This window comes from Protopterus annectens, chromosome 1.part0 (genome assembly GCF_019279795.1).
Source record: "Protopterus annectens isolate FY-2018-M chromosome 1.part0, PAN1.0, whole genome shotgun sequence".
Taxonomy (NCBI): Eukaryota; Metazoa; Chordata; order Ceratodontiformes; family Protopteridae; genus Protopterus; species Protopterus annectens.
The window spans coordinates 832,395,955-832,417,246 of record NC_056725.1 but is presented as its reverse complement, the minus strand read 5'-3'; the positions used below and the strand labels follow the sequence as shown (position 1 = coordinate 832,417,246).

At 44.2% G+C, this 21,292-nt stretch overlaps 1 protein-coding gene across 7 annotated transcripts in view; it reads left to right on the top strand.

Annotated features, from left to right (window-relative positions):
* ARID1B (AT-rich interaction domain 1B) overlaps positions 1–21,292 on the top strand; it is a 1,953,609-nt gene that overhangs the window by 414,044 nt on the left and 1,518,273 nt on the right. The window lies entirely within an intron of this gene.

The window sequence follows — 21,292 nt, the reverse complement described above, 5'->3', positions numbered from 1 at the left end:
ATACCTCCTGTTTTGAATGTGGTGGAAGATGTTTTTGCAGAGGCTTCCCTGAATCCTGATTCTTTGCCTCCTGCCCCTGTTAAACCGGATAGATATTATAGGGTGCCTGAAGCTCATAAGTATCTTTTTAAGAGTCCTAGGGCAGACCCGGAAACTGTCTCTCAGGGGCCTAAAGGTGTAAAGGCCTCAGTTGTTAAAAATCCTGTCCCTCCTGATAAAGAGGCAAGGGCTTTGGATAGATGGGGAAAGAAAGTGTATACTTCTTCCACTTTAGCCATGAGGGCGTTGAATTGCCAGTTCCACATGTTGAAATATCAGAATTATCTTCTTTCACAGTTGAAATCTAAGGTGGATGCTCTAGCGGAAGGTATTGACTGTAAAGAGTTGCAGGATTTAGTTCATGTGTCTGAACAGGTGGGTAAACACTCCTTGCAATGTGGTTTTGATGCTGTACAGGCCTCCTCCAGGGTGGCTGCCACTGGTTCTGTTCTTCGTAGGCACGCCTGGTTGAGAGATCAGAATTTAGCTGAGCATGTTAAGACAAGAATTTTGGATGCTCCTTTGCAATCTGATGTGTTGTTTGGTTCGCCTGTGGAAGCAGTTTTGACGAAAATGGAGGACAAGGCTAAATCTATGCAAACTGTTAAAGATTTTTTGCAGGTACAGCCTCCGAGTTTAGTAGAAATTGGCCTGCTAAGGGTTGGACTTATCCTGCTTATGATTCCCAGTCTAGGGGTAGGTCTAGACGTGGTAGGGGCAGAGCTCAGGGTTCCTTTAGGCCTAGGACAGGGAGTTCACCTGCTCAGACTTCTGGTGAGGGCAGGGGTCAGTCCTTTCGTAAGCAGACCCAATGACCTGCCTTTTCAGCTGCCAGTTCATTCTCGCCTGGCAGCACCGTTGGGAGGAAGGCTGTCTCTTTTCAAAGAAAATTGGAATTTAATTACCCAAGACAGATGGGTTCTGGATATCATTCACCACGGTTACAGGTTTTATTTCCATACCTTGCCTCCTTTCAAAGGCATGCCAGACATTCCTCCTCTACAAAGACAAGAGGCGCACAAGCAAATTTCTCTGTTACTCCAAATAGGGGCCATTCAGCCAGTTCCTGTGCCAGAAAGGGGCCTAGGATTTTATTCTCGCCTGTTCCTAGTACCAAAGAAGGGGAACACGTGGAGACCAATTTTGGATTTATCTATCCTCAACACTTATCTGGACATTCCCAAGTTCAAAATGTTGACGTTACAACAGCTTTTACCTTTACTGGGCAAAGATCACTGGATGGTAACTTTAGATCTCAAGGAAGCTTACCTTCATGTGCCTATAAGATTAAGTTGCAGAAAGTATCTGCGTTTTCGAGCTGGAAGTTCTCATTATCAGTTCTCTGCATTGCCCTTTGGCTTATCTACTGCCCAGAGTATTCACGAAGGTTCTGGCTCCAGTGATAGCTTACTTCAGGCTAAAAGGATTCAAATCTACCCTTACTTGGACGATTGCCTGATTCTGGCTCAAGACAAGGAAGACCTTCTACAGCATCTGGAATATGTCATAGCAGTGCTAAGATGCCTAGGGTATTCTGTGAACGAAATAAAGTCCAGTCTAGTACCCTCTCAAGACATGTGCTTTCTGGGTGTGAGACTGAATACAGCAGTCCAGATGGCCTTTTTAACCCCGGACAAACAAAAGAATCTTTCCAGTTACTTCCATCAACTATCTCTTCAGTCCGGGCTGACTGCAAGGACAGTCCTTCAAGCCTTAGGGTTCATGGCATCTTGTATTCTGGTGCTTCCCAATGCCAAACTGCATATGAGGAAGCTACAATGGTATCTCAAAAATGTATGGACACAGCACTGCCAGGATTTGGACACTGTCATTCAAATAATACCTTGCATTCAAAAGGAATTTTTGTGGTGGGCTCAGGAATGTCACCTAAACAAGGGACTCTCTGTGACCCGGCCAGAGGCGAGTCAGATTCTAACGACAGATGCCTCAGACATTGCTTGGGGTGCTCATCTAAATGGAAAGTGGATACAAGACAAGTGGCCTGCCAGACTACAGCATCTACATATCAACATGAAAGAGATGTTAGCAGTCCAGTTTGCATTAATGGCTTTCAAGGAGTTACTTCTTCCAGGGCAGGTGTTGATTCTAACAGACAACACAACTGTCATGTGGTACATCAACAAACAAGGGGAACACATTCTTACCCATTGTGCAGGCAAGCAATGATTTTATGGGAGACTGCGCTCAGCTTGCAACTAACTCTTCAGGCAAGGTTTCTGCCGGAGCACAGAACTCCTTAGCAGATGTGTTAAGCAGACAAATCATGGATCCCCAGTGGAAACTGGATCTTCATGTATTTCAAAAATTGACAGTGTCATGGGGAACTCCAGACATAGATCTGTTCGCTTCTCCACTAAACCACCAGCTGCCAAAGTTTTGCACAAAGAAGTTTCATCACACAGCTTGGAAAGTGGACGCTCTTTCTTTCAGTTGGAAAAATCTTCATGTGTATGCGTTTCCACCTCTGCCTCTTCTTCCAAAAGTGCTTCTAAAGGTCAGACAAGACAAGCCAAGGATGATTTTAATAGCTCCAGATTGGCCTCGGCAGCACTGGTACCCATTACTGAGGAGTCTGGTAAGAAGCCTCCATGGCCTTTACCCTTGATTCCACACCTGTTGTCTCAGAGAGAAGGTCACCTGCTCAATGTCAAACTTCACTCTCTTCATCTAACAGCCTGGCATATTCTGTTTTGAAAGGCAGCAGGTCTCAACTTCCTCAACAAGTTTTAAATGTGATTATGGAAGCCAGGAGACCTAGTACAAGAAAAGTGTATGCAGAGAAATGGAAGAGATTTTTATTTTGGAGTGCAGCAAACAATTTGGAGATTTGAGCCAAATTTGAGTGTGGCTCTTCAATATCTTACTGAGTTATTGGACAAAGGTTTGTCTTTCTCTTCCATTAAGATTCATGCTGCAGCAATTTCAGCTCACTATGATTGTGACCCACCATTGTTTTCGCATCCTTTGTTCAAGCAATTTCTTAGAGGGCAAAGAATATAAGACCCCCACGTAGAGCTCCTACTCCTGCTTGGGATCTCAATTTTGTGTTGGAGAAACTTACTCTACAACCTTTTGAGCCTGCGGCTACTGCTGAATTGAAATACTTGTCTTGGAAGACTGCTTTTTTGTTGGCCATTACTTCTGCAAGAAGGGTTTCTGAGTTACAGGCCCTTATGGCAGTGGAACCTTTTTTGATTTTTCATAAGGATAGGGTATCTTTACGTACTAATCCTTCCTTTATGCCTAAGGTGGTTTCTAGTGTGGCTTTAAACCAAACTATTCATTTGCCTACTTTTTATGCAGATCCCCAAAATAAAGGGGAAAAGATTTTGCACACTTTAGATGTACACAGGCAATTGCGTTATTATTTGAGCAGGACTAAAGATTTTAGGCAGTCTCAGCAGTTGTTTATTTCTTTTGCTTTGAGTTCTCAGGGCAAGCCTGTGTCAAAACAAACTATTTCTAGATGGATTGGGTGTTGCATTTCATTTTGTTATTCCCATCATGGCAAGGAAATTCCAGCTGGGATTAGGCCTCATTCCACTAGGGCTACTGCCACTTCAACAGCATTTCTAAGGGGGGTGGCAACTAAGGATATTTTGGAGGCAGCTACTTGGAGTTCAATGCATACTTTCTCTAAGCATTATCACCTTCCTCTCTACTCTAAGTCTAGGGCTGGTTTTGCCACTGCTATTTTGCAAGGCATGTTGTCAGTTCCTGCTTCCTTATGATTTGCCAGCCTCCCTTACCTCTGCTTTGGGATTCTACCCAATAGTTAGGACTGCAGCAATGTGGAATGAAGAACATAGTACAGTTTTGTACCTACCATAAATGTAGATGTTCGAGGATCCACATTGCTGCAGTCCAATTTACCCTCCCTCCTTCCCCTCTGTGTTTAGGGGTGGTTGTGTAGGTGAGGTTATATTCTACTATTTTTGTATATTCTGTATATATATGTATATATTTTGATGCAGGTATGTTGGGAGTGTTTGGTTTTTGGCCTTATCTTTTCAGGGTCTTCTGACATCTGGGGCAAGAAAAGACTGAGGATATGACGTCGGTCATGCGCATTAGTACCCTGACGTACTGACGTCAGTCTAATGCGCCCTGACCGACGCGTCATATACTTTGGTATTCGGGCCGACTGGACAGCGGACTACCCAATAGTTAGGACTGCAGCAATGTGGATCCTCGAACATCTACATTTATGGTAGGTACAAAACTGTACTTTCCTTCTGATAAAGAGGCAAGGGCTTTGGATAGATGGGGAAAGAAGGTGTATACTTCTTCCACTTTAGCCATGAGGGCTTTGAATTGCCAGTTTCACATGTTGAAATACCAAAATTATCTCCTTTCACAATTGAAGTCTAAGGTAGATGCTCTGGCGGAAGGTATTGAGTGTAAAGAGTTGCAGGATTTAGTTCATGTTTCTGAACAGGTGGGTAAGCATTCCTTGCAATGTGGTTTTGATGCTGTACAGGCCTCTTCGAGGGTGGCAGCCACTGGTTCTGTTCTTCGCAGGCACGCCTGGCTGAGGGATCAGAATTTGGCTGAACATGTAAAGACAAGGATTTTAGATGCTCCTTTACAATCTGATGTGTTATTTGGTGCGCCTGTGGAAGCAGTTTTAAAGAAAATGGAGGACAAGGCTAAGTCTATGCAGACTGTTAAAGATTTTTTGCAGGTTCAGCCTCCAAAGTTTAGTAGAAATTGGCCTACTAAGGGGTGGACTTATCCTTCTTATGATTCTCAGTCTAGGGGAAGATCTAGACGTGGTAGGGGCAGAGCTCAAGGTTCTTTTAGGCCTAGAACAGGCAGTTCGCCTGCCCAGTCTTCTGGTGAGGGTAGGGGTCAGTCCTTTCGTAAGCAGACCCAATGACTTGCCTTTTCAGCTGCCAGAGCCTTCTCGTCTGGCAGCACCTTTGGGAGGAAGGCTGGCACTTTTCAAAGAAAATTGGAGTATTATTACCCAAGACAAATGGGTATTGGATATCGTTCACCACGGTTACAGGTTTTATTTCCATACCTTGCCTCCTTTCAAAGGCATGCCAGACATTCCTCCTATGCAAAGAAAAGAGGCTCACAAGCAAATTTCTCTGTTACTCCAGATAGGGGCCATTCAGCCGGTTCCTGTGCCAGAAAGGGGCCTAGGATTTTATTCTCGCCTGTTCCTAGTACCAAAAAAGGGGAAAACGTGGAGACCAATTTTGGATTTGTCTATCCTCAACACTTATCTGGGCATCCCCAAGTTCAAAATGTTGACGTTACAACAGCTTTTACCTCTGCTGGGCAAAGATCACTGGATGGTAACTTTAGATCTCAAGGAGGCTTACCTTCATGTGCCTATCAGACTCAGTTGCAGGAAGTATCTGCGTTTCCGAGCTGGAAATTCCCATTATCAGTTCTCTGCATTGCCCTTTGGCTTATCTACTGCGCCCAGAGTATTCACAAAAGTTCTGGCTCCAGTGGTAGCTTTCTTCAGGCTAAAAGGAATACAAATCTATCCTTACTTGGACGACTGTCTGATTCTGGCTCAAGAAAGGGAGCTTCTTCAGCATCTGGAATATGTGATAGCAGTGCTAAGATGCCTGGGGTATTCTGTGAACGAAATAAAGTCCAGTCTAGTACCCTCTCAAGACATGTGCTTTCTGGGTGTGAGACTGAATACAGCAGCCCAGATGGCCTTTTTAACCCCGGACAAACAAAAGAATCTTTCTCTTTACTTCCATCACCTATCTCTTCAGTCCGGGCTGACTGCAAGGACAGTCCTTCAAGCCTTAGGGTTCATGGCATCTTGTATTCTGGTGCTTCCCAATGCCAAACTGCATATGCGGAAGCTGCAATGGTATCTAAAAAATGTATGGACACAGCACTGCCAGGATTTGGACACTGTCATTCCAATAATACCTTGCATTCAAAAGGAATTTTTGTGGTGGGCTCAGGAATGTCACCTAAACAAGGGACTCTCTGTGACCCGGCCAGAGGCGAGTCAGATTCTAACGACAGATGCCTCAGACATAGCTTGGGGAGCGCATCTGAATGGAAAGTGGATACAAGACAAGTGGCCTGCCAGACTACAGCATCTACATATCAACATGAAGGAGATGTTAGCAGTCCAGTTTGCATTAATGGCTTTCAAGGAGTTACTTCTTCCAGGGCAGGTGTTGATTCTAACAGACAACACAACTGTCATGTGGTACATCAACAAGCAAGGGGAACACATTCTTATCCTCTATGCAGGCAAGCAATGATTTTGTGGGAGACTGCGCTCAGCCTGCAGCTAAATCTACAGGCAAGGTTTCTGCCAGGAGCACAGAACTCCTTAGCAGATGTGTTAAGCAGGCAAATCATGGATCCCCACGGTGGAAACTGGATCTTCATGTATTTCGACAATTGACAGTGTCCTGGGGAACTCCAGACATAGATCTGTTCGCTTCTCCACTGAACCACCAGCTGCCAAAGTTTTGCACGAAAAGGTTTCATCACACAGCTTGGAAAGTGGATGCTCTTTCGTTCAGTTGGGAAAATCTTCATGTGTATGCCTTTCCACCTCTGCCTCTCCTCCCAAAGGTACTCCTAAAGGTCAGACAAGACAAGCCAAGGATGATTTTGATAGCTCCAGATTGGCCTCGGCAACACTGGTACCCATTACTGAGGAATCTGGTAAGGAAGCCTCCATGGCCTTTACCTTTAATTCCACACCTTTTGTCTCAGAGGGACGGTCATCTGCTCAATGTCAAGCTTCACTCTCTTCATCTAACAGCCTGGCATATTCTGTTTTGAACCACAGCAGGTCTCAACTTCCTCAACAAGTTTTGAATGTGATTATGGAAGCCAGAAGACCTAGTACACGTAAAGTGTATGCAGAGAAATGGAAGAGATTTTTATTTTGGAGTGCAGCAAAGGATTTGGATGTTTCTGAGCCTAATTTGAGTGTGGCTCTTCAATATCTTACTGAGTTATTGGACAAAGGTTTGTCTTTCTCTTCCATTAAGATTCATGCTGCAGCAATTTCAGCTCACTATGATTGTGACCCACCATTGTTTTCTCATCCTTTGTTCAAGCAATTTCTTAGAGGGGCAAAGAATATAAGACCCCCACGTAGAGCTCCTACTCCTGCTTGGGACCTCAATTTTGTGTTGGAGAAACTTACTCTACAACCTTTTGAGCCTGCTGCTACTGCTGAATTGAAATACTTGTCATGGAAGACTGCTTTTTTGTTGGCCATTACTTCTGCAAGAAGGGTTTCTGAATTGCAGGCCCTTATGGCGGTTGAGCCTTTTGATCTTTCATAAGGATAGGGTATCATTACGTACTAATCCTTCATTTATGCCTAAGGTGGTTTCTAGTGTGGCTTTAAACCAAACTATTCATTTGCCTACTTTTTATGCAGATCCTCAAAATAGGGGAAAAGATTTTGCACACTTTAGATGTACACAGGCAGTTGCGTTATTATTTAAGCAGGACTAGGGATTTTAGGCAGTCTCAGCAGTTGTTTGTTTCTTTTGCTTTGAGTTCTCAGGGCAAGCCTGTGTCAAAACAAACTATATCTAAGTGGATTGGGTTTTGCATTGCATTCTGTTATTCCCATCATGGCAAGGAGATTCCAGCTGGGATTAGGCCTCATTCCACGAGGGCTACTGCCACTTCAACAGCATTTCTAAGGGGGGTGGCAACTAAGGATATTTTGGAGGCAGCTACTTGGAGTTCAGTGCATACTTTCTCCAAGCATTACCACCTTCCTCTCTATTCTAAATCCAGGGCTGGTTTTGCCACTGCTGTGTTGCAGGGCATTTTGGCAGCTCCTGCTACATTATAGTTTAGCCATCCTCCCTTACCTCTGCTTTGGGATTCTACCCAAGTGTTAGGACTGCAGCAATGTGAGATGAAGAACATAGTACAGTTTTGTACCTACCATAAATGTAGATGTTCGAAGATCCACATTGCTGCAGTCCAATTTACCCTCCCTCCTTCCCCTCTGTGTTTAGGGGTGGTTGTGTGGGTGGGGTTCTATTTTTGTAAATTTGTATATATTGTACATATATTAGGTACAGGAGTGTTTGGTGTTTTTTGGTTTTGGCCTTATCTTTTTAGGGTCTTCTGACATCTGGGGCAAGAAAAGACTGAGGATATGACGTCGGTCATGCGCATTTGTACCCTGACGTCCTGATGTCAGACAAATGCGCCTTGACCGACGTCAGCCTTATACTTTGGTATTCGGGCCGACTGGGACAGCGGACTACCCAAGTGTTAGGACTGCAGCAATGTGGATCTTCGAACATCTACATTTATGGTAGGTACAAAACTGTACTTTTCTTTTTGAAAGTCAGGATTTCTCTGAATCTAAAAAGAGACTTAGGGATTTTCTTCTTCAACATAGGCCTTTGGCTGTACCTCCTGTTCTAGTCATTGTTGATTTTATATCTTGTGAAGAATCTTATCCTGTTCACAGGTAAGTACTAGGCTAGCTGTCTTGCTGGCCATTTTAAGCCTAGCCATTTTCCCTTTTTTGTTCTAGAATAACCACTCTCATTTGGTTATAGATTGGCCTTACCCCAGTCCCCATGGTCTGTAGTTATACAATATCTTTCTGTTCTCATGTTGCAGTATTCATAACCTTTGGGATATCCTCTGCTCAGCAACCCAAACATCTGGCCAGTATACAGAAGCTTTAGTCACTGAGGTATGTGGGAAGTTTGACATTGGTCATAGTGTGCAAGGACCATAAAAGTGACGTCTGCATAACCCTTCCTTAGAACTTCTCTGCCGCCAGTCAAACGTCAGCTCATCATGCTGTTTCTACCTTCAGATCTTGTGAGTTTAATTACCACGTTGGGGCCTTTTTTTCTTATTTTTTGTCACTGCATGCTTGCTCGGGTTCATGTCATCCAGGAAAGGAAAGTGTAGGTGCGGACGTCAGATCCCCCATAAGGATGCCCACCACCTCTGCCATTTCTGCCTAGGGCCCAGCTATGACCTTAAGCCCTCTACGATTTGTTAGGCCTTTGTACCAAAGTCTCTTCACAGCCATCCACACACCCTTAATATCTATTTAGCAAACCAGCATCTCAAACTTCTGGTTCTGATGATGGAAGGGCTTTCCAGTTATACCTTCGAGCCACTGAAAAAGGCCAAAGTTTCCAGGCTTGAGCGTACTGCTGCACTTCCTCGACACAATGTTCACCCTGTGGCCGACATACGCCTTAAACGTATGGAACCAGCGCACTCTGGTATAGCGGGTACCATTCCGAAGGCTGCAGAACCAAGAGCTGAAAGCATATTCGTGGAGGTTATGTAAACGTCTGCCACCGACGATGATGGGGAACCTTGTCTATGGTATTCAGGCCGGCCGAGGGCTACCCTAGCAGGGACAACCCAAATGTGATGACTGAAACAGTGAAGACACTCGACCGTCTACATTTATGGTAAGTGTACACAACTGTGCTCTTTGATGCTGCAAGGGCTTTGGCCAGATCTGCAGATTTGCCTCGGTGGTCAGAAGGTACTCCTGGCTGAGACTCCAACTCCTATCTGACGATATCAGGGCTAAACTTCTAGATGCACATCTGGACAATCCTGCCCTATTTGGGTCCAGAGTGGCAGAACTTTTTAAAATCCTTCAACAGAAGGGGAAAGAATTACAGGATTTGAAGCATTTCATTGTTTCCAATTCCTAAATTCCATAGAAATTATCCCACTAAGACACAATTCATTGGAAAACATTGTGCTCCTACTCCACATTCTAGGGGCAGAAGAGCTCCAGGAAGCAGCAGCCACCTTCCAGGACAGCTCAGACTCCACCCCAGAAACCTCAGTTTCAGGACAGGGCAGGTTATCTGGGACTGTCTCCCTCTCCACCCCCTGCATATTCCATACCCCTTTCCCAGAGACTCTCCCTGTCTTCCCATCTGGCAAAGCATTACCTCAGACAAGTGGGTTTTGTTAATCATAGAAAAGGGTTACTTCATGGCTTGGATCATTCTTCCCTTCTTAAGAGACATCTCACAGCCACTAAAGTCCCGGCTACCCCTATTCCAAACAGTCAGGGGCAGCCTTCTCTCTCTCTCTCAAGGGATTATCCAGCCTGTCCCTCTGTCAGAAAAGGGAAAGGGTTTTGCTCCAGACTTTTCCTAGTCCCAAGAAAAGACTGCCCTCCCACTTAAACCTCTTTCTACAAGTACCCACTTTCCACATGCTTATGCTCCAGACTCTGTTCCCATTGCCAATTCCTCAGGCATTTCTGGCCACCTTGGACTTCAAAGAGGGATATCTGCATATCCCCATAAATTCCAAATACAGGAAGTATTTATACTTCTCTGTGGGTTCCTCGGATTTTCAGTTCTCTGCTTTACCCTTTGGGCTGACTACTGCTCCAAGGATATTCAAGTGCCTGGCTGCAGTGGTAGCGTGTTGCACAGTTGACCTCCTGATCCAGGCAGATTGTTTCATTTCCCTACACAACCATCACCAGACAGTCATTTCAGTTATGCAGTCTCTGGATTTCACTATCAATTTCCCCAAGTCCAGCCTAAACCCCTCCCCAGGACCAAGGTTTCCTGGCTTACAGAATCGGGACAGATGTTATGAGGGCATTCCTCCCACTCTAAAAGGTGGAAAGCCTGAAGGAATACCTGCTGTCTGTCCTCCATGTCACTGCAATGACAGCAAGAGAATATCTCAGACTCCTATACCCATGTTGCCACTGGCAAGACTCCACATGAGGAAACTTTAGTGGTACCCGAGATCCACATGGACCCAACACTCCCACCCCTTGGACCGCACCATTCCTTTCTTACCATGCCTAAGGAAGGAGATCCTTTGGATGGATCAGGTGTCTCTCAACCCAGTACTTCCCTTACAACCCCTCACTCCAGTCCAGGAAATGTACACAGATGCTTCAGACATGGGTGGGGAGCTGCTTTGGGCAGCTTGAAGGTGCAAGGCGCATGGACAGGCCCCTTCAAGAGGGAACACGTCAGAGGGATGAGGGCCCTCATCTTTGCACTGAGGGCCTTCCAACACATTCTGAAGCAAGGGCTCCTGAAGTTGTTCACAAACACTACCGATTTGTGATATGTGAACAAATAGGGGTGGGGGGACAAAATCCTACTTGTTATGCAGACTTGCACTGCAGGCCTGGGAATTGGTAGTCCAGCATGGAGTCGCCTTGCAGGCAGTCTACAATCCCTCAGCTCAGAACACTCAGGCAGACACCTTGAGCAGGTCCATGTCACAATCGCATGAATGGATGCAAAACAGAGATGCGTTTCTGGACATGGTCCATAGGTGGGGTACGCCACAAATAGATCTGTTTGCCTCCCCTCTGAACAGACAGCTTCCACAGTTCTGTGCCAAGGCACCAAGCCCCCTAGTGAAGAGTGATGGACACCTTTTCTATGTCATGGAAGAGGGTGTTTGTATATGCATTCTCCCCTTCCCACTCTTACAAAAAGTCCTGGTAAATTCAGTAGGACAAACCAAAAAATATTAAGCAAACTGAGCAAAACCGTAAATAACTGTAAACACTGGTCAGGCTGTAGTGGACACGACTAACTTTCATAAAATAAGATAAAAACAAGATAAGTGCTTTTGCACCAAGACTAGTCTCATGGGCACAAAATGTGGCTGTACTTAATAGGGAGACTAGAGCCAGGCCATTTTTATCTGAAACTGATACCCCAGTGCTGTCAGCTAATGATGGAACTCACCGTCTTAGAATGTGTACCACTTGTATAGCTGATGCTCAATATATTTGTGACATTATTTGGAAATACTGGAGAATTCTAATGTCTGATGTTAAATGTAAGGAGCTCCTAGGAGAGCATCAACATTTTTCTTAATGGAAAATCTCTTAAGAAGATGCTTTATTACAAATCTGTTGATAAAGTGAACAAAATTAGATCTAGTAGAGTTGGTACATTTCTGTGCAGGGGCTGTAATGCCTGTAAATATGTTAGAGCTGATGTCCAGTTCTTTCATACTGATCTAGAGCTTGTCTTTGGTTTCAAACTGCTGATTGTAGTACCACTAATATTGTCTATTTGTGAAATGTCAGTCATTTTATGTTGGTAAGACCAAGAGGTGCTTGAGAGACCGGATAAAAGAGCATTCATACAGTATTCAAAAAGATGCTAAAAATGCCTTGGCTAAACATGTTCTAAGGTCTGGCCCTGAGCACAGCTTTAAGTTTATTTTGCTAGAAATTGTAAGAGTTGGTGTGAGCAGGTGATTTGAGAACAACTATTGAACGTATTGAGATTAAATGGATTTTGACTTGACTTACAAGCTGTTACAGGGAAGGGCCTTAATGAGTTTATACCATTTTAAACCTGTATTCCGGTCACGTGATCTTATGCACTAGTATTTATTGCTATTTCAGTTGTTTCTAGATGGATCTGAGGAAGCACCTAGTCTTGGTGCAAAAGCACTTATCTTGTTTTTATCTTATTTTATTAACGTTTTTGTCTTGTCCACCTGTAGCCTGACTGGTTTGTTTTTTCTACAAACCAAAAATATTGTTGTTGACTCCCTTTGGCCAAGACAGCATTGGTGGTTCCTCCTCCTGTATTTAGCCAGGGGCAATTATTACAAGTTACCTCACAGAGTGGACCTACTCACACAGGACAAGGGATCCCTAATCCATCCCCACTTGGAATTTCTCAGCCTAAGCCTGTGGGTGATAAGAGTTTTGATCCCTTTCAGACACATTTGCAATGAGGACGTGCTTAATGTCTTGCAGGACGCCTGGAAACCCAATGCTAGGAGCTTCTGTTTGTCCAAATGGAAAAGGTTCTCTATTTGGTGTCTTAAAAGGCAGCTAGACCCATTTCAAGGAGAGTGCCCCTTAGTCCTGTCCTATCTGTACAAATTGTTGCAGGTAGGGTTGGCATATTCGTCTGTTAAGGCCCACCTTGCTGCTATTTATGCTTGTCTGCCTCTTGACCCTCCACTTGTCTCCAGACTTCAAATGAAATTTTTCCTTTTCTCAAGCCCCCCAGGAAGTCAGTTCCACTGCCCTGGCACCTGATCTAAATGTTAGAAGCTCACCTTTGCTTTTTTTTTGAGCCAGCAGCTACAGCTTCTCTAAAATATTGCACTTGGAAAACTGTGCTTTTGGTGACCCTGACATCAGCCAGGAGAGTGGCAGAGCTCCAGGCCCTCATGTTCACCCCATCTTTTTTTAATCTTCCACAAGGATATAGTGACCCTAAGGACTAACGTGTCCTTCATGCCTAAAGTTGTCAATGAGCTGTCCCTAAACCAATGTATACACCTCCCCATCTTTTTTTTCCACATTCCCAGAATGACAGTGAGAGTGGCCTGCATTCCCTTGATGTTCACAGACAGCTAAGACTCTACCTTGACAAGACCAAGTTCCTTAGGAGATCAGAGCAACTGTTTGTCCCCTTTCACCCCAGGTGTCTGGGGAAAACGGTAAAGCAGATGGTTTCTGCCTGTATTTCCAAGGTCATCTCCTCCTGTTACACCTACCACGGCAAACACCTGGACTCTAAAATTAAAGCCCATTCCACTAGAACCATGGCCTCATCTGGAGCTTTTTTCAAAGGTTTGGACATTGCTTCCATTCTAGGGGCAGCTACCTGGATATCTGTCCATACCTTCACCAAACACTACAAAGTGGTGCACATTTCCAGATCTAGAGCAGGTTTTGCTAGAGAAATCCTGCTTGGATTCTTAGAAAACAGCTCCAATGAAGAATTCTTTCCTTTGCGCTGTGGCACTCGCCTAAAGGTTATGAATGCAGCATGAGAACAGAAGAACATAGAATAGTTGTGTAATATCTTACCATGACCATAGATGCCCTTCTCTTCCATGTTGCAGTATTCTATTCCACCCTGCTACCCCCAGGGGAAAAAAAAAACTTTACTCGATGATAAAGGACTTGTGCAGCTATTCTGGGACTGGGGTCCGACTGGGACTTTCAGTTGTGTGGAAGGTATGTGCAAATGTCACTTTTATGGCCTATGCACCCTACGGCCAATGTCAGACGTCCCACGTACCTTGCAGTGACTAAAGCTTTTGTATACTGACCGGACGGTCAGGTTGCTGAGTGGAGGATAACCCAAAGGTTATGGATACTGCAACATGGAAGAGAAGGATATCTATGGTTATGGTAAGATTTTACACAACTATTCTTCTTTTCTAATGACTGAGATCATGCCATAGATAATTTGAGGGGACCCATGCATGGAATGAAGCATTTAGGGACTGTGTCCATTAATAGAACAGGGTACAGTCTTGGGGTTAATTCTGTACCTCCTCCTGTTCCCACTCACCAGGCTAAACAAGGAGAAGGTTATTGTCAGCTGCCTGTCGAGTGCTAGGATCCGCCACATAACCCACGCACTCAGGTCACGCCACAACAAGTACAAATATGACTGTCGTCATCCATGTTGGTGTGAATGGCCTGAGATGTACCTCCATGGACTACATGAAGAGACCTGGAAGAGCTCTCCGATCTTGTAGTCCAGCAGGTATGACCCTAGCCCTGAGAAGCATTCTGCCATCTCCCAGAATGATACCACAATACAAGGACAAAATGATTGACTTCAACAATTGGCTAAGCTTCTGGTGTCATTCTAAGGGGATCCAGTATCTGTCTGCTTGGGATGACATGGTCAACAGACCACGATGCTTTGCCACAGATGGCCTGCACCTGTCGCCCCTGGGATTCTGGATACTGGCTAAGGCTCTTACCATCCCTATAGTGCCTTTTTTAGATAAGGTTCAAATGACACATTCACTAACGTAACAGGAACAGGCAAGCAAAAACTGAGGGTAATGCTACTCAATGCTAGAAGTCTAAATCTCAAAATGCCCTCGCACGAGGCACTCCTTAAAATGGAGAACATAGATATCTGTGCAGTGACTGAGACCTGGTTCAAGGCTCCAGAGAGCACCCCTGCACTACCAGGCTGTAACTCCTACCACACTTATCGGCCATGTAACCTGGACCGAAACACCAAAGGTGGAGGTGTGTCCTTATTCATTAAGGATATCTACACATACAGGCTAGTTGCTCAGCATAATGCGTCCGAGGTTATCCAAGTGCAACTAACTCTTTTTGCAAAACTGCAATCCAAATTGTAGCTTGCTACAGATCCCCCACCATGCCCCAGGATTCCCCACTCCTCTTTTCTTGATGTACTGGAAAATATTAGGGTTCAACCAAACACCCTAATAATGGGTGACTTCAACTACCCCACCATTAACTGGGAAAAGTACTCGTGTACCAACTCCTTAGCTCAATGCTTTCTGGAATTCATAAACTCCAATGCCCTGGATCAACTCATCCACACCCCCACCAGGGGCAACAGTATCCTAGACCTACTCATTACCAACACGAGTGACCGGTGTTCCACACCTGAAGTCAACTCCTCGTTGGTCTGATCCGACCATACGCTAATCACCCTTGATATCCACATCCCGCCCCCACCCCCCATTAAGGAAACCACAGTAAAAAAATTTCTCCAAAGCCAACTTCATTCTTCTTAAGACAGAAGTGGTGAACTTCATGACACCCATGCAGATGGACAATACAGTTACAACTGCTGAATCCTACACAAATGCACTCTGTAAGCACTTGGATGAGTGCATGGATCGTGCTATCCCAAACAGAACCAAGAAGCTCTCCTCCAAAAAATGGAAGCCAATCTGGTGGTCCCCTGCCATAAACAAACTGTACAACAGAAGGAAGAAACTGTTGCCAAAGAGTAAAATCCCATGAGTGGAGGAGCTCCGTGGTCATCCTCAGTAAGAAGCTGAGATCCCTCATAAGATCCTCCAAAGCTAGCTATGAAAACAAAATCGCCAGTAATTCTAAGGACAACCACAATGCATTCTATAGCTATGTCAAGAATCTCAATGGCAACACCTAGATCTGCTCTGAGTTGCAGCACAACGGCACGAAAATTACAGAACCAACTGATACTGCCAACATCCTGGCAGATGGGTTCAGTGCTAACTTTACACCCCCCCCCTCACCCCCTAAAGGGTCCATATCTATACAGGAAGAATGCAGAGTCCCTGTAATCACAATTACGCAGGTAAAAGCTGCACTCTCTAAAGCTAAAAACACAGCATCCATGGGACCGGACAACATCCCAGGCTGCGTTTTACATGAACTTCAGAACAAACTGGCTCCCCACTTAAGCACCATGTTCAATATTAGCCTCGCATCAGGCTTTGTGCCCAGTGAATGGCGCACGGCAACAGTTATCCCACTCCACAAAGGGGGAGCCACCACTGATCCCGGGAACTGTCAACCTATTAGCCCGACGAGCCTGGTCTGCAAGGCCATGGAACGTATCATCATGGAACTCATAAAGACACTGGTAACCTCCAAACTCTGGGTCCAACCCAGTTCGGGGTTGTGAAAGGCAGATCATGCCTCCTGAACCTGATGGGACGACTTTGAGGCAGTCACCAAAGCCGTAGATGAGGGTAAGGTGGTTCACACAGCCTATCTTGACCTCGCTAAGGCTTTTGACACCATCCCCCATTCTGGAATTATAGAAAACTCACTAAACTAGGTATAAATCCCTATGTCACAAGATTGGTTGCTAACTGGCTCACTGACTGAACCCACACTGTAAAAGTTGCAGACTCCAAATCTGACCTCAAAGCAGTGACAAGTGGAGTACCACAGGGTTCCATCCTGGGACCTGTCCTGTTTGGCATCTACTTCTCTGAAGTACAGGCTAACACAGAAGGCCTCTGGCTAATGAAGTTCACAGATGACTGCAAACTAAGAGCCATAGTCAAGTCCCCAAATGATGACATCTTACAGAAGGGCCTCGCTGAGACAGATGCCTAGTGTCAGAGCCATGGCCTCAAGCTCAGTGCCAAAAAGTGCAGTATCATCCCCTTTGGTAAAACTCTGTACCCATGAACTACCACATAGGCAGCAATCTACTTAACACCGAATGTGTGATAAGACCTTGGGACCCAGGTGGATCGTAGTCTCTCCTTTGATAGTCACATCGCCACAGTAGTCAGGAAGTCCTTCTACGTGGCACACCTCATCATAAAAGGGTTCTCATCCAGGAAAAAAGAGGTAATTGTTCCCCTATACTCGACACTCATTAGACCCATTCTAGAGTACAACGCCCCTTTTGGAATGTACCTCACAAGACATCTGCAGCAGCTGGAAAGGCCACAGAAGTAACTCACAAAGAGGATTACTGGCCTCAAACAAATGCCCTACACTGACAGTCTCAAAAAACTCCAGCTTTACTCCATAGCATATCGCCTACTCCGAGGTGATCCTCTGCCTAACATATAAAGCCATGTCAAACCCAGAGCTGTTGGACATGCTACACCTAAAGAAATCCCAATCCCTCCGAGCTACATGCTCTAGGGACCTAAACCTTGTCACCACAATAAACAGGACATGCTGGAGGGATAGATTCCTGTCCCAGAGACTTCCCATACTCTGAACAGGCTACCCATCTATGTCAAGCAAAGTTCTTTATTAGCACTCTTCAAGAAAAATCTTGATGAGTGGATGGGAAATAGGAAATGCACCCCGGGGATCACATCTGTGTCTCTGCTCAACAGTGCCACAGGTAAATAACTTTCTTGGGTGGCATAAGCCAGGGAATCTTGTTGGCTAGGCTTACGTAGGCCCTTGGGTCGATAGCCTAGTTACCTACCTATGAACCTTTAGTTAGATGCAAGTTGCTCCTGAATATGTTCAGGGATGAACTTTGTTTTATGTGGACTGGGAGTCTGTTCCACAGTAGTGGTATCCTCTCTCCCAGCTTGCTTTTGTTACATTTCACTTGAATATAGCTGCATATATTTTTATTATCTGACTGCGTAACTGATTGTGCTGCATTATGGTTACTTTGTAATAAACTCGACAGCAGAAAATATGCCTACCCACTACAAATGTTTCTGCCCATTACTGCATTATCAGAAGGTGAGGCTGGATAGCATGGAATTAAAAAGTAATTGGGTAGTTGCTCAGCACGCAAACAGAAACACAAGTTCATTAAACTTATTTCCTAATGTGCCTAGGGCGGCACAGTGGTGCAGCGGTTAACGTTGTCGCCTCACAGCAAGAGGTTCTCCGGTTCGATTCTCAGCTGGGGTGCCTTCTGTGTGGAGTTTGCATGTTCTCCCTGTGTTCACGTGGGTTTCCTCCGGGTACTCCGGTTTCCTCCCACATTCCAAAGACATGCATCTGGAGCATTTCTCCCCGGGCCTCCGCTGAAAACAGGCTCTGTGGAACCTAGTCGGACATTCCCGGTCAACAAATGTTAAATTAAAAATAATAAATAAATAAATTTCAGTGGACCTATATTATTAACTCAAGTAAAAACTACACATTCCCTAATCAAAAAGCCCACTTTACATGATGCAGGGCATACCAAAAAAGAAATGGTAAACTTTGCTTGTGATCTTTAAAGATAATGAATGCTTACTTAAGTAGGCATGTACATTTTGTTCAGGTGCATTTATATATGGTGCTATGCTGACAGAAGGCTTTTCAGTATCTTTAGACTTAATTGTTGAAAAGTCTGGGCAAACTGACAAGGTTTTTCTGTAGTATGGCAGTGTATAAGGAAGAATAAATGCCAGTCAAGCAACTGTAAACCACACTAAACATTTTCATTTGTATTTATACATAGAGCTTGTTATTAGGGAGATGTATTTTAATTCAGCTGTTTTGTACTTCATTCAGTATAGTTATTTTATAGTACAGATGAAAGCTTTGTTGACTTTGACTTTGCATAGTTTATAGGTTCATAGGTAGGTACTAGGCTATTTGCCCGAAGGCATTTATAAGCCTAGCCAGAATGTGTTGGCTTTTGCCACCCCCTTAGATTATTTCCTGTGCTCTGTCCAGCAGAGCGACTAAAGTGATTCCCAGGGGTAAACTTGGTTTCCCATCCACTCGTCAAGGTTTCTCTTGAAGGGTGCTAGCGAGGAGCTCTGCCTAATGTAGATTGGAATCTTGTTCCAAAGCATGGGAAGTCTCTGGGACAGGAATCTATCCCTCCAGCATGTCCTATTTATTGTTGTGGTGAAGTTTAGATCCCTAGAGCGTTTGGCTCAAGGGGATAAGTTTTTCTTTAGGTGGAGCATGTCCATCAATTCTGGGTTGGACATGGCCTTGTATGTCAGGCAGAGATCACCTCTGAGCAGGCGGCATGCAACAGAGTACAGCTGGAGTTTCTTCAGTCGAGCTGCATAGGGCATCTGTTTGAGGCCAGTGATCCTCTTGGTGAGGTACTTCTGTGGTCTTTCCAGCTGTTGCAGGTGTCTTGTAAGGTACATCCCAAATGGGGCGTTGTACTCTGGGTCTGATGAGTGATGAGTATAGGGGCACAATGACCTCTTTTGATCTGGATGCAAACCCTTTTGTGATTAGGTGGGCCACATAGAAGGATTTTCTAACCACTTTGGCAATGTGATTATCAAAGGAGAGATTACTATCTACTTGGGTCCCCAGATCTCTTATTACATTTTCCGTATTTAGGGGACTACCACCTATGTGCTAGTTTGTGGGTACTTTATTTCCAAAGGGAATAACTATGCACCTTTTGGCATTTAGCTTGAAGATATGATTTTGACACCAGGTATCCATCTCAGTGAGACCCTTTTGGACGATGTCTGTCAGGCGGTGAGTCAGTTATAGCCCCTAGTTTGCAGTCGTCTACAAACTTGGTCAGCCATAGTCCTCCTGTGCTTGTCTGTACCTCTGAGAAGTATATGCTGAATAGGAGGGGTCCTAGGACTGAGCCCTGGGGAATGCCACTTGTAACCGGTTTAGAGTCAGACCTAGCTCCCGCTACTCTCACCATGTGGGTTCTGTCTGTGAGCCAATTGGCAACCCATCTTGTGACATAGGAGTTTGTTCAGGCTGGTGAGCTTGTCTAGAATACCAGAATGGGGAATGGTGTCGAAGGCCTTTGCGAGGTCTAGGTAGGCTGTGTACCACCTTTCCACATCTATAGCCTTGGTTTGTTTTGTATTGATTTACCAAGTGATTCCATGGTGTTACTGTTGTCAGTCTGAACTTTTTATATGATTAGTCGGGTTGTATAAATGTTGAGCGAGTTACGCAACATATTTCATGTGTTTGTGATATGTTGTGTATTTTTGAAAGTCAACTGGGCAGTGCCAATTCTCATTTGAGATCCGTGGAGAAGATCTGTAGCAAATGTAGGTGTGTTACAGTATATTAATGTTTACCAAAACGGAAAGCACTGCAAATGGATACAAAAACAATGACTTTAATGAACAAGACAACCAATTTATACAAGTTGCTTTAATATATATATATATATATATATATATGTATGTATATGTATATATATATTATGTATATGTATATATATATTATGTATATGTATATATATATTATGCATATGTATATATATATTGTGTATATGTATATATATATATGTGTATATGTATATATATATGTGTGTATGTATATATATATATATGTGTGTATATATATATATAAATATATATATATATATATTTATATATATATAGTTTATGTATAGGTGCATGTGTGTGTGTGTGTATATATATATATATATATATATATATATATATATATATATATATATATATATATATATAGTTTATGTATAGGTGTGTGTGTGTGTATATAAATATAGTGTGTGTGTGTGTGTGCTAGGATCAAATGGTGGAAATTGAAAAAGGGTAATTGTGATGTGGAATTCAGGGATGAGTTAAGACAGGCACTGGGTGGCAGTGAAGAGTTACCAAGTAGCTGGGTAACTACAGCAGAGCTAGTAAGGGAGACTACTAGAAAGGTGTGTGGTATCACATCTGGACAGAGGAAGGACGACAGACATGGTGGTGGAATGAGGAAGTACAGGAGAGTATACAGAATAAGAGGTTGGCAAAGTAGTGGGATTGTCAGAGAGATGAAGAAAGTAGACAGGAGTATAAGGAGATGAGGTGCATGGCAAAGAGAGAGGTGGCGAAGGCTAAGGATAAGGCATATGAAGAGTTGTATGAAAGGTTGGACACTAAGGAGGGAGAAAAGGACCTGTACCGATTGGCTAGACAGAGGGACCAAGCTAGGAAAGATGTGCAGCAGGTAAAGGTGATAAAGGATAATGAGGGAAACCTACTCACAAGCGAGGAGAGTGTGTTGAGGAGATGGAAAGAGTACTTTGAGAGGTTGATGAATGAAGAGAATGAGAGGGAGAGAAGGTTGGAT